This window comes from Sciurus vulgaris (assembly GCF_902686455.1).
Source record: "Sciurus vulgaris genome assembly, chromosome: 4".
NCBI lineage: Eukaryota > Metazoa > Chordata > Mammalia > Rodentia > Sciuridae > Sciurus > Sciurus vulgaris.
The window spans coordinates 10,678,816-10,693,751 of NC_136464.1; the positions used below are offsets into that span (position 1 = coordinate 10,678,816).

General features: G+C 42.9%; 1 long non-coding RNA gene and 1 pseudogene across 2 annotated transcripts in view; one reads left to right on the top strand and one right to left on the bottom strand.

Moving 5' to 3' along the window:
* Window positions 1–14,936, bottom strand: part of LOC306660352 — a 163,359-nt gene that overhangs the window by 79,007 nt on the left and 69,416 nt on the right. The gene's annotated exons all lie outside the window — the stretch shown is intronic.
* Window positions 11,857–12,691, top strand: LOC306660194 (ribosome biogenesis protein NSA2 homolog; annotated as a pseudogene). The gene is made up of 2 exons: window positions 11,857–12,324; window positions 12,531–12,691. The product of its transcript is annotated as a ribosome biogenesis protein NSA2 homolog (transcript).

Genomic DNA, 14,936 nt, shown 5'->3' on the forward strand with positions numbered 1-14,936 from the left:
CACTGGTAGGTACAGACACAAGGACACTCGAGGGAAGATGTTAAATGGATGGTAGGAAAATATGAAGAATGTGTGAACCTAGAATTTGTCCATGATGGGGCCCGTTTTCCTGATACTGTAAGCACCTGCTGCTTTACCTCTATAGCCAGAGGCAGTGGGACTAAGACCAGGCATAACCTGGTCTGCTGACTCTCACTTCACCCCTACAGATTTTAGCTGCTTCAGAAAGTCACTGACAACCAGTGGGGCCGGAAGGTCACATCCCTACCACTACACAGAACCAGATACCATGGTTACCCAGGCCGAGCTCAAGGTGGCATGTAGCATTCGTGACATAACATAATCCTAACCCTAACCTGTTTAGGAATGTAGAGGAGAGTTTATAACAGCTAACCTGCTTGGGAACCTGCAGAAATTTTCCACCTCAGACATGCCAGAAATAATTTTTAAATTCCCTGGCTAACTGAAGACTCTGCTATGGATCCAGTTCTTCCTTTTTAACAAACTGAATTTGCTGAAGCCAGCTGTCCTCCTAGGGAGTTAATTGCATTCTCAATGAAGGGGTTGTGAGGACCCTCAGCATACCAGGCAGTCCAGACAGTTCTGTGGGGTGGTCTGACAGCTCTGGTGACTCCCAGACTCCAAGGCCTGCCCAGACAGATTTCCCCTTGAAATGGACTCACCAGGCAGGCGACAGGGTTTAAGGTGGAAGGAAATCAGGGTCGAGAGATTATAAAGATGCTAAACTAGAAATGACGGTAAGTGAGGGGCAGCCTTCTTTGCATTTTAGTTCAAGATGAAGCGGGAGGGGCCTGGTGCTCCTCCAAGAAATCACTCCTCATCAGAACTTCCCATTAGTCACTCTCCTTTAGTGAGGGGTCAGGCTTCCTCGGAGGAGCACGAAGTTCCCCTGAAACAAAGAACTTACGACTTGGGAATATGCCCTCTGAGTGATGGCTACCAACCACGATCTCCTCTTACATCTACAAAGCCTGGCTTAGTTTGACAGAACATTCTGAAACACTCCATCATTTGAAATGTAACAGAGGAGCTGGATTGCTGCAGGTACATACACGGACACTCGTGATGGGGATCACATGGACTTTGTCTCTTCGAGGGGGCGTCACAGACCGCTGAGGCATCTGGAGGGTAGATGGATTAGACTCATTAGTGGTCCCCGCTCCTGGGAGCAGGGTAAGAACCATTTGCCTATTTCTGTCACTCTCTCTTGGAAGCCACTTTGGTTTTAGCTGAACAAAGGGTGCTCAGAGGGCAGGAGCCAGTGCCTCACTGCATGGCTTTCTGAGATCAGGAGGGAGGTCGGGAAGAGCTGCACCGAGGCTTCATGTTCTTAGCCCCAGCTCCCCACTGCCCTGGAGGAGAAGGGTGATTCAAGCTGATCTTAAACATGCAGGTGGCCAAGTGCAAGACCACAAGTGTGTTTTTATGACCAGCTGAGAGCAGTATGAGTCCTCATCACTGAGGGCAGCAGAGCCCCCTTCTCGCCCACATGCTGCCTGGACCCGTGCTGGGGGACCACACTGCAGGGTCTCAGGTGGGGGGAGGTAGAATTCTTTTCAAGGTAGGATGAAACTGTAGGCAGGGGCACTAAGGTAGAACCCTTTCTCCACCATCTGAGCTAGAGTCCCCAAAGCCCAAGGCATGGATTCACTGAGGACTGCCACTCTGCACGACATGCCCAGCTCCCCGTGTCCTCTCCTAGACTGAGGTGGCATGTGGGGGAGGGCAGACTTGGTGTCCTTCAACTGTTTTCTCTTTTTTTCTCAACATCGTTCAGATGTTCGTTATTCTGTTTGCTTACACAACCAAAGCAGACTACTGTGGGAAAGTTAGTACACACACATACACACACAAATCAAATGGGAGAAAAGAATCTGCTCTTCTACTCTGTGAAAAACATGGCTGGTTTTTCTTCCTGTCTTTTCTCTGTGATCACGTTTACCTAGTTCAGAAATTCTGTCACAGTACACACAGTTATTTGACCCAGGTTGTCACAGTATATAAATCTTGAGTATCTTCCCGTGACATTAACTTCAATGACTTGTTTGGTACTATCTGTAAATAATGTACAAAGCTGGATGATTTTTGGAGAGGTTAATTTATGTCTCTTCTCCTTTTATTTCCTCTTTTCTTTCTTCCCTCCTCTTCCTTGCTTTTTAAAGCAGATAGTAAACTTGTGTTTCCTCTTCCCAATGGGTGTCTGTGCTACCTGTCTGTGACAATATTAAATGCCTAAGAGATATATCGCTGTGGTATCAGAAGAGGGAGAAAGAATGAAAAGCACACGCACGTGTATGTATTATATGTATGTATGTATTATGATTTTTTAAAGATAACTGATAATTTTCCAAAATTTATGGATGGTATGAATCAATTAACTCACACAGTTCAGCAAATCTAAGAAGGATAAATACAAAGCAAACAACACTTAGGCACAACACAGACCCAATGCCAAAAAGCAAGATGAAAAGGTAAAAGCAGCTAGAAAATTTAAAAAGTGCATTACATACAGGGAACAATGTGAATGAAGCTGTATTGTTTCTTCTTTTTCAGCAGAAACAATGGTTGGAATATCGAATAACGTCTTTGAAGTTGTGGTTCTAAAAAGCAACGGGAAAGAAAATGGTACCTTCAACCTAGAATCCTTAGTCAACAAAACTCCATCAAAAATGAAGATGGAATAGAGACATTTCTAACAAAGAGAGGCTGAGCTGTCTCCAACAGACGTAAATGATAAGAAATGCTCAAGGAATCTTTCTGAGCTAATGGGAAATGCCATCACATGGCAGCAGCCAGGAATGAAGAGCCCCAGAGGAGCGTGAATAAATTTTTATCTTAAGATACACTTTTATTAAAAATAATATTTAAGGAAAAATAAGAAGAAATGAATGACTGCAGTGACAGAGTAGCTGAAAATAAAATATACGAGAAGAACACGTGACAAAGGAAGGCGTAAATGAAAGGGAGCCTGCAATGGGGTTCGTGTACTGTCTGTGCAGTTACTATTTGAAAATAGACTGGAATAAGTTAGGTGTGGACATTGAAGAAGCCCATACAACATAGCTAAAAAGTCAACGGAGGGGTAAAGTGAAATAATATTTTATTAACTCAAAAGGGAAAAAGGAGGAGGAGGAAGAATTAGGTCAGCTCATGAGAACAGCTTGGGTGGTGGGAAAGAAGATCATCAAGGACACGAAGCAACTGGCACACCCATTCCTGGTGGAAATATTAAATGGGGCTTATACTTCGAAGAACTATTTGGAAGTTTCTTATCAGGTTAAACATACATTTACCATATGACTCAGGAACTATACTCTTGGGTATTTGTCCAAAGGAGATGAAAATATTTGAACACGCTAAGACTCATTAGGAACTCCGATCTGGAAATGACCCTAACGTCCATCAACATCACTAAACTGGTGGTTTCCTATCCCCTGCAGCTGAGCACAACTCAGCAGCACAAGAGGAAGCAACGACTAATACACACCACCGCAACATGGGCGAGTTGCCAAAGTGCCTCGGCAGGTGGCTGGACCACAGAAGAGCACATGCTGTGTGATTCCATCCGTCTGATGTTCGAGGGCAGTCAGAGCCAACCAGTCATGACGCCGACCAGAGGTGGGTTGCCTTCAGGAGGCACCAGGGAACTTCCAGGATGGTTGCAATGTTTCCTGTCTCGTCTGGCTTGTGCTACACACATTTATACAACTGTCAAAACTCACTGAACTGAATACTTACAGTTGGCATATTTTAGTGTATGTGTCTCAATGTAAAAAAATAAAATTAATGTCCCTCTCCCAGGAATTCTAATACCATTAATTAGTGGTTGTATAGACAACAGATGTTTACGATATTTTAGAGCAGTCAGAATTCTAAGGTTTGAAAGCAAGGGTGACCAAATGTTTTTATTTCCCAGCTCTGATTCTGAATATGCACACAGAAACTGGAAAATTACCATTAATAGTGGCCCTGTCAGGGCAGATTGGATGGAGTCTCTTGGGCTGCATCAGTCTGAATCAATGTGTGGTTCATATTTTGTGATTCAGCAGTACTGATTCAAATGGCAGCCAGCATGACCTGCCATTTTCCAAAGCCAGGGATTGCCTGAGTACTGTCCAGTTTCACCTCCACTGGGGCCCCTAAAGTGATGGCAATTTTGTGCCCATTTCTCCAATGAGGGGGTCTGAGAAAAATAGCAGATCTACTATTCAAATTCTGCTCTGCGCCTAGAAATCAGGCTTTTCTGTAGCACTGAAATAAAGCATCTGAAATGTTATCTTAAATACCACTGAGTTACATGTGGGAGGGGTGGATCCATGACACTGAGAGAAACTAAGTGCACAGTATTTGGGTAAAATGAAACACTTCATAATGTGATGAATCAGATCATCTGTTGCACAAGTTGGTGCTTTCATATCTGTTTTCTCATCACAGTACATGCCTGGGCTGCAAGGGAGAAACATCTGCTCATACCCAGGGACCTGTCCTTAATGAGGCTGAGATATAAATACTCAAGACAGGTCTCTTTCAAAATCTTCACTAGAAAAATCTGCCCAGCACATTCTGCTTCTATCTCACTGTAGCAAGGGAAGTGGGAAGATGTTATTTGGGGTAAGCATATCATCATTCCCGATTAAATCAGGCAGTAAGTGAGCTGGCAGGCCTCCGAGAGGCTAGTTTGAAGTCCCACCAAGAGAAGGAGACCAGCAGGATGAAGGGAGACCGGAGGCCAGGCCGAGTGTCAGCTCAGCAATGTGATGGGCAGCAGGGGAATCTGGGTTTTGGGCAGAAGAGCTCCTAGGCCACTTTAGTGGGCACCAGTGCTGGGGTGGAGGCCCTGGTGGTGCTGCCTGTCCTTGTCCTCCTAAGGTCAACACACAGAAACCTGGGGAGAGGAGTCCAGGGACCACATTTGGATGAAAAGGCTGATCTGGGCTGATATATCCCACCAAAGTAGGCCACGCACTCTCTCTTTCTCTCTCTTTCGCTCACGCTCTCTCTCTCTCTCTCTTTCTCCAGGTCACTCACTGTTACGAAAGGAGAACAATGAACAATGCCACGTGGCTGTGAATGACAAGTTCATACCTGTTGAACGCCTGCTGTGCTAGGCGTCAGGGCTGGACCAAGTGTGCTAGTTGGGGAAAGGGCAGGACTCTGTGTAGAATAACAGAGTTGCAGTCCTGCCCTGTGGTGCTGTGAATGTGGATTTAATTGAGTGGAATCAAATGATATTAAATTGGGGATTATTAATTTCAAAAAGGGGTAAGCAAGAACTTCGCTATTCATCAAGTGTGATTAGTAGGCACTCCTCATCAGCATCACCGGGAAACCTTCTTTAAAACACACATTTATGTGTTCACTGAGCCAATGGCCTATCGATTCCCTCTGTGTGGCAGGCATATTTCACAGATCCAAGAACATAAGAGTAAACAAGGCAGACATTGTCCCTAACCTCTTGGAAGCTTCAATTTAGTGAGGAAAAGAGCCAAAATTTAAAATTCTAAGAATAATAAACAAAGCAATCACACATTGTGATGTTTCGGTGAAAGAAGCAACTCAGTTGCTAAAGCAGAGATGAATGTTGGGGGCTATAGGCAGGACCCACTTTAAATGGCGAACCCATGAAACACCTTTCTGAGGAGACAGTTAAATTCCCAAGTTACATCCCAGGTCCCCAGAACTGAGTCAAGAACATTAGTGGAAGGAGATACTTCCTCTCCTAAATGTTCATATAGGTTAGGTAGCTCTCTTCAAAGAGATGGTAGAGGATATCTTTGCTCTTGAAAGGATTACAATCTCACAAGATTCAACTGGGGAGATCATTCCCTCTCACCTTGGCCTGATTCATTTCTCCTGTCTAGACATGGGGGACAGTATGCTGTCTGTGATTGGGTATAGCAGATGTGCTATGATGAGAAGTTATATGTGAGCTTTCCCAGGCCTCACTGCTGGTTTTCAGTGATGTCACCAGATGGGGGACCCTCTGTCAACCTAAGTCCCTTAGTAACTCAAGGTAGCCTCCCAGCTTCTTACTAACCTATATGTGGCAGGCATGGTCAAGAAATGAAACTTGGCTTAAGCCACTGACATCATTTGTTACAGCAACACACCTGAGCATTATCCTGACTAATAGAGGTATTAAGTGTGACCACCTTTTCCAGAACCCACTGGTTATAGAAAACCAAACTAAACCAAACAGGAATATGTCCTACAATGTGTTCATAACAATAGCTCAACTTTATTGAGCCATTAAATACATGCTTGACCCTATGTTAAATAATTTGCTGTGCAGCAGATTAATTTAATTAGCTGGACTTGGTCAAGGGCAAGCCCAGAGCAATTGTTCCTTATCCTCTTACTGTCTCCTGAGTACAGCTGCAAGATCGTTTCTCTCCACTTCTAGCATGGGAAGAACCAAAAGCTTTTCTGATCACTGCCAGTTAATAAAAAGTTCAATTCCTTCCAATTTTAAAAGTCCAGAATCTCACCCAATTCTGGCTTATGCTTCCCCAGGCTTGGAAAGCAGATAGATGAGGTATGTGATTGGTTTCTTCATAATTTTATTTTTTTCCATCTGAATGGATAGTTACATTCTTGATGAATAATGTGTCATCTAAATTCATTGTAAGCATAAATACTTGAGAAGTGTCATCACCTGATAATTACAGCAAATGACAAGTTTGTATTCAATATCTTTAAGCAGTAATTGCAAAAATTCTAATTTTACTGTACTATGGTCACCATTTGCAGGGATCAGAGAATATTGAGTGCCACTGCTTTGCTGAGTTGAAGTGGTGAAATCTAATTTTGCTACTATTATGGGACCATTTTCCAAGTGTGTGATAACTATGAAATGGAGGTTTTATATCTCCCAAACTAATTTTGTTTTACCCTATTTATGCTTCTGATTATAATTTAAAAGATCTTAAAAATCGAATCACCCTGTGCTATTTTCTGTCCCTTACTATGTTAACAACACAATAATATATACTTGACTCCTGTTTTTTCTTTTGTTAAGATTTTTTTTTTTCTGTCATAAGAACACCACACAATCAAAAAGAGGATACATTATGAGTCAGCAGACTCATTTTCATGAGAAAGGTTGTAATAGGAAGAGGAAATAGAATATAACTCACTCTGAGATGGGACTGATCTGACACTAGCTCCTTCCTCTGGCTGGTTGCTCTGGTGGTTGTCAGTCTGGATGCCTTGGCCTGAAGGATCCTTTATGTAATTTAAACACATACTCTGTTCTCAGAGCTGAGATAACCAATTTCACATCTCCCACTTGGTAAGCAAGGTGAACAAGGCTCCTGATGGAAATGAAATGGATGTTTAGTCCAGGCAATAAGTAATTGTTCTGTTAGAAATGCCCCCATCCAGAAAGATAGATTAACGTAAGTCACTCTGATGGCATCTTCTTGCATAAAATACATTGGAAGTAGGGAGAGGACAGGATGCAAACTCTGAAATTAAATGCAATGATACATTTGTATCCAAACCATTTCCTTTCTATCCTTCTAAAACAGAAAATTGCTGCATAGAAGCAGGGATACTAATGGAAAAATCCAATACTTCCCATTAGAGTTCTGTAGACAGCTCCTTCTAAAAAAGGAGGAAAATCCTCATTATATCTTTGACTTACCTAGAAAGGGATTGCTCCAGGTTATCATTTTATTATTATGTCTTTGGGGCCTTGGTGATCATTTTTAACTACTTTTTCCAGTGGGAAGGGCCTTCATTATCTAGATGTTCTAATAACTAAATAGAACAAAATTTCAAACGAAACTAAAATAAAGCTATTTTTATTTAATTTAGGACTATTTTATTTAAAACTAACAAAGTAAAAGCTTAATGACAATAATAACTGAAAAACATTTGAGGGGATATTTCTTAAAGATGTGTTAGGCCCATTAACAAAGTAAATGAGTTTCTGACCAAATTGGTATGCCCTTATGGAACTCAGTGAACAGAAAGACAATAATTGCATTATTACATTTTCAGTTGGATAAAATGAGGTACTGAACTGGAGTTGGTGTAATTCAGGAGATCTTTGCTATCTGGCAAGAATTATGTGGGCAAGTAGTTTCCTTTTGCTTTGATCTTCACTGCTGACAATGTTGACTTAAGTGTCCCACATCCAGGAGGAATAAAGACCTCCATCGGCAGCTCAGACAGCGTTCCTCTGGAAAGGCCTCACCCCTGAGCTGCAGCAGGGACACTGCCTCCTGTGGGGAACAAGGGAGGGGCTGGCCCCACACTGATTCCTACAAACTCTGGCATGAAATATCACAGGCCTAAGCTGGGGACTGTGCATTGTGCCAGAATGCACAGGTGCTGGGGTCCCGGATGAGGAGGCAATCTCCAGAGGGGGACGTGGGTTCGGACATGTGCCCCAGGAGGGCCGCTTCCCCTGTCTGGCCATTGTGTCCTTGCTGGTGACCTCTAACCAAGTTAAGGAAGAGACCTGTCCTCCCACCGGCTTTCCCAAGGGCTCCCGCCAGGGTGATGGCCCAGAGCACTCACTCCAAACTTAGTTACCTCCCTCTCCAGCTCTGCCGTCTGCAGCTGTTGCTCCCCAGCAGGTGACACCAGTGCTCTTGGCCCCTCTTTCCTAATCTGAGATGATGAAATTGGGGAGACTGCACGGGGAGCAGGGTCAAGCTGACATCATCGTCACCGTACCCAACATGAAGCACGCCAGAAATGGTGATCATTAGTCGTTGGTGCTTAAATATCTGTTGACCCCCTCCTGTGTGGCGGTGCTAGGGGACATAGAGCTGGACACAGCTGTGCCTTCAGGGTGACCACAGATACCAAGTGGGGCCTGTGTCTGATACAAGTCCTCTCCCTGGGACTAGACACGGGGCCGCTGCAGGGCATGCGCAGGATTCCGTCCCTCCGGCCCTGGCCTACCCACGTGTCCCACCAGATGTCACAGCTGCTCCTCTCTCTAAGTGCTGTCTGCCTTCCAACCCCAAAAAGGCTTCTCTCCTCCCAGAGTGCGACAGGAATCATGAAGAGTAGCTTTTGGAATTGCATGAAGTAGAAGAGGGACAGTTTCGCAATGGGAAAGGTTGAGAGAGAAAAGAGCAGGGACCACTTCAGGAAGCGCTTGGCCAGGACTGTTGGTTGGACTCCGCGCACAGCTCGCGGGCAGGGAGTGTTGTCTGACTCATGGCGTTCACCCCACGTGAAACTGACCACGACCCAGCGACGCAGTTAGCAGGTAGATGTCCATCCCCGTGTGCTCAGGGCACGAAAGACCACGTCCCCAGCAAGTCTTCAGCTAAACGGGAGGCGACGGCAACCTGCCACGTGGGAATCCTGCTGCCTGGTGACAAAGGTTTTCCATCAGTCCCAGGTTTTTGAGCTGGAAGTCCTCAGAGTCCTCATTATCTCTTGCTACAAAAATACACATGCCCACAGAACAAGAATGGAACAAAGGGGCAGGTTGGGAGAGAGGAGGATGTGGATTTGGAGGTGAAAAAGGCAAGTAGCTAACAGTTTTTCCCCTATGGAAGCCAAACACACTTGGAAGCTGGGACACCGTTGTGTTCAGATCACTTCTTAGGCAGATGCACGCACCAGATTGGCAGAAGCTCCCGTTAGTCTTGGTAAGGTTACTGGGGCCAAGGGGACAAGAGAATGTCTTGCTGTACTAAATGTCTTGCTGGACTGATCTTTGTCCTCAGTGACTCCACCGGGGGCCATCGCATCGAAAGGCATCATCGTCATGGAGGGCTCTCAATAAGCCTGCAGGGAGTCAGCGGCCCCCATCATGCATGCTGAGATTTGCCTGATTGCAATTTCCTTTTTTTTTTGAAGGAAGTATATCTAGTACATTAGCATCCCAGAGAGAAAATGAGCATATTAAGGGCTATTAAAAAGTCCAGTTAAAGAGTTTTTTAACTTATTTATTTTAGTGCTTTTCAAACTTATTTGAACATAGAACCTCATGCAGATGTGTATGAAGATCTACTAACAATCCACTTCCAGAACACAGTTGTAGAGAAATACAGCTTGCTCTGCAGCTGGAAGGCTTCTACCATGTTCTGCCTCAAAGCAACAGCCAGGAAAGAGAGCTATCCATGAGCCCACCACCCCGTGGCATTGAATTTGCTATTTATTTGTCATGACAGACCTGCCTCACCCAATCATTGCCCGACTCCCAAGTGCCATCCTGAGCATCACTAACCAAACTATCCGGCATGGATTCCCAGGCAACATACAACTCTAGCCCTCCAGCAATTCTCGAGTCAGAAGCAACCTTTTTCACGAACAGGCAAGAAAATACCCAGGAAAGGGAAGCAAACCAGTTGGTGGATAAAACAGAAATCCAGTTTGAATTTCCTGGTGCTCATTCAGGTATTACTCTGTTCTTTCTCTCGCCTGTTTCCACCTGCTTTGATAGAGGTCCCAGATCACTTGCTATCAACAGACTCTGCTCACTGCTTACAAATGTGCAACTTCTCATTTCTCCTCCAAAGCCAGTTCCACTTCCCAGTGAAGAGCAGCACCATTCTTTCCCATGACCCACACTGAGGATTTAAGAGCTCTCCAGAATCCCTCCCACCCCTTATCTCCACATGATCGTTCCTTTACCAAAACATATGCACCGAGTGCCCACTATGCTTTTGTCAGGTGCTAAGAATGCAATAAATAATCTCAGTCTCTGGAACTTTCAACCTGACAGAGAACACAGCTGTTCCCATTTCCTCAACTCAGCTCTGCATGGCCAGTCCATTGCCAGGTCCTGCTGGGGTACCTCGTGAAGAGTCCATCTCTCATCTGGACCCTTTTTCCTCCTCCTGTTCCTAGGCAGGGCCCTCATCACACATGTCCATAGTGGGAGGGGACTGGCTAACCTGCCCTCAGCTCCCCCATCTCTAAGCCATCCATTTTTGGTTTTTGAACCAAAAAACAATGCTAAGCCATGTGCACAACACCTTGCCTATTGCTCCTTCAGTGAATCCATCCATTCCTTGGCCCAGCCCCATATTTCTCTACTTCTGTACCTTGGTTTATGCCTGTCCCTCTCTTCCCCTATAAATGCATGATAAAACCACCAGAAATCTCGGCTCTAATCCTACTTCCTCAATGAGGTCCTCAGTGCTGGTCCCCAGCTCAAAGCTGCCCTGAACTCCTAGGTCTCCTACTGGGAAGGGTCTTAACTTTGACCTAAAACCCTTAGAGTTTTGGGGTTTTTAGGTGCTTAAAACTAGCTGTGTAGCAGTGTAGAAGATTTCCCCATTGACCCTGGGATCCCAATTTATATTTATCAACCTAGAATATCTGGGGCAGGTTCTGGGTAAATCTCGGATGATTCTGGTCCATAGCCAGGACTGAGAAACACTTCCGTCATGTTCCATGGATGCATTTCAGAAGAATTTGGTCTCTGCTCCTGAGGTGTATACTAAATTTTATTTATTTATATATTTTTGTGTGGAGAGGGTACATAGATACATCAGATTGTAAAAGGTTAAAATTCTCCAAAAGTTAGGAACAATGACTGTGCTGTGTTGCTACATGTATGTGGGGTGTGTGTGTGTGTGTGTGTGTGTGTGTGTGTGTGTGTGAGAGAGAGAGAGAGAGAGAGAGAGAGAGAGAGAGAGAGAGAATGCATCAAGTCAATCAGTAGGTGCTCAGTTTATAGTGGTCAAATAGAAATGGGCATATTCAGGAGATGCCCAAGCCCAAGGTGTGTGCTGTTTCCTTAGGAGAACAAACAATGCCTGAATCTGACATTATTCCCTTTAAATCAGGCTACAAATGGACATACTTTCTTTCCAAGTTAAAATTTAATTGAAATCCTACTACAGCTTCTGAGGAAATATGGGAAAGAAGGAAAGTCGAGAGGCTCATGAACATTCAAAGAAGGCAAAAAAAAAATTGGTCTGAAGACTACACTCTACCATAAACAGCACCATGCCGAGAAAATGCAAGTGAGAAAGACTATCAAGATGCACAAAAAGAGAAACACAAACAGAAGAACAATTGAAAGACTCCACAGGAGCAGTACCTGCCTGTCTCCTGGACAGACAGTGACAGACACCGAGTGAAAGTACTTTCCAACATGATTCAACAAAAACAAGAAGAGAAGGTGGGAAAATGGGAAGTCCTCCTTTCCAAGGTTCGTGCCCAGGGAGGAACAGAAATATTAAAAGTGATTCAAAGAGAAAAAGGAAGGCCTGGAAGAGACTGGTTACTGAAGTCTGCTTTGTTGAAGACGGCTTTACAAGAAGACCACCTAAATAGGAAAGATTCATTAGGCCAGTGGGCTTATGTTTCAAGAAGGCCCACGTAACACATCCTGAACTGAAAGCCACCTTTTTGTTGTTGTTGTTTGGTGCTGGGGATTGAACTCAGGGGCACTTGATCACTGAGCCCTATTTGGTATTTTACTTAGAGACAGGTTCTCACTGAGTTGCTTAGCACCATGCTGTTGCTAGGCTGGCTTTGAACTTGAGATTCTTCTGTCTCAGCCTCCCAAGCTGCTGGGATTACAGGTGTATACCACTGTGCCCAGCTTGAAAGCCACCTTTTGCCTACCAATACTTGGTATGTAAAAAAATCCCTCATCCATACTGTATACCAAAGGTTATTGGGTGTTATTACCAAAGGTACAGTCATTGAGATGAAAGTGAGTGAGTCAGGCCTTGTAACATAAGGAAGCAAAGTTACTTGGGGGAAATATGCCCCAGTTACCAAATAATCCTGAAAATGATGCATATATAAATGCAGTCTTACTGATTTGATAACAGTTTTACATTCCTTATAATTATTAGATTACAACTCAATCAGGAAAACCACCATTACTGTGATGTTTCTGAATACTACCAAATAGCCTTACATATCTGTGGTCATTAAGAGAACTATTTATTAAACTATAAAAAAACCCATTAAAATGAAAAAAAAAAATCAGTAAAGATATTTCCAACCTAAATAGTACTATAAATCAAATGAACTTAACAGACATCTACAGAATATTTCACCCCCAAACAGGTGAATTCTTTCTTCTCAGCAGCTCATAGAACCTTTTCCAAAATAGTCCATATTCTAAGTCATGATGTAAGTCTTAGCAAATACAAAAAAAAAAAAAAATGAATATAATTCCATGAATCCTATCAGATCATAATGGAAACCAGAAATCAATAGCAAGAAAAATCACAGAAACCACATAACACATGGAGAGTGAACAAAACTTTCAAAAATGAGAAATGGATCATAGAACAAATGAAGAACTTCTTAGAAACAAATGAGAAGAGACACAGCATCCATCTCTGGAACAGCAGGAATGCAGCTCTAAGAGGAGGGTTGGTAGCTCTGAGTGCCTACTTTAAAAAATTGAGAGTAGAGGAAGGAGATGGGAGAGGGGAGGGAGAATGGGAGGAAAAGTGGGGATCATGAACGGAAACCAATTTCCATGCGTGCATGAGATTGTCAGGATGAACCCCACTACTGTGTATAACTACAAAGCTCAAATAAATAAATAAAATTCCCATCTAATGGTACACATCAAGACCTTAGAAAAGGAAGAACAAACCAATGCCAATATCAGTAAAAGGCAGGAAATAATTAAGGTCAGAGTCAAATTAATGAAATTGAGAACAACAAAAAAATAATTACAAAGGATCAATACAAAAAAGAGTTGGTTCTTTGAAAAAATAAACAAGATTGATAAACCCTTAGCAAAAGCAACCAAATAAAGAGAAAGACCCAAATGGACAAAATTAGAAATGAAAAGGAGATACCACTACAGACTTCTGAAATCCAGAGGATTATTAGAAACTATTTTGAAAATTTATATTCCAACAAGCTAGAAAATCTAGAAAACACAGACAAATTTCTAGATATATCTGACCTGCCCAGGAAGATAACAGAAAATCTAAACAGACCAATACCAATTTTAATTGAAATATCAATTAAAATAGTCTTCCAATGGAAAAAAAAAAAAGCCCAGCACCAGATAAATTCTCAGCTGAGTTCCACCAGACCTTTAAAGAAGAATTAATAACAGTCTTTTTCAAATTAGTCCATGAAATTGAAAGGGAAGGAATACTCTCAAATACATTCTATGAAACCAGTAAAATCCTGATACTAAAATCAGACAGAGACACATGAAGGAAAGAAAACTATAGACCAACAACACTGATGAACATAAATGCAAAAATCCTTAAGAAAATATTATTAAATGACATTCAAAAACTCATCTAGGCATGGTGGTGCATGTCTGTAATCCCTGTGGCTTGGGAGGCTGAGGCAGGAAGACTGCAAGTTCAAAGCCAGTCTCAGCAACTTAGTGAGGTTCTAATCAACTTGGTGAGACTAAAATAGAAATAAAAAATAAGAAGGGCTGGGGATGTGGCTCAGTGGCTAGCACCCCTGGGTCCAATCCCTGGTACCCCTGCCAAAAAAAAAAAAAAAAAAAAAAAAATTCTCATCAAGAAGATAATACACCATGATCAAGTAGGTGTTATTCCCTGGTTCAAAACACACAAATCAATAACTGTAATTCACCACTTAAATAGAATTGAGAACAAGAATCACATGCTGATCTCAATAGATGAAGAAAAGGCCTTTGATAAAATCCAGCACCCATTTATGTTTAAAATGCTAGAGGAACTAGGGAGAGAAGGAGCTACCTCAACATTATGAAGGCTATATATGACAAACCCAAAGCCAAGGTGAATACTGAGCAGATAAAAACTGAAAACAAGTTCTCTAAATCAGTAACAAGATCTTCAACCTTTAAACCCCAGCTTCCCCATTTGTAAAACTGACCAAGACTGCTATCTGCCTCCTGTGATTATTGAATACTAAATAAAATTATACCTCAAAATACTTTGCCCAGGTCCAGGCACATACGCAGTATTTAATAAGTGGTAATTTTTTTTTTTTTTCCTGTTATAGCG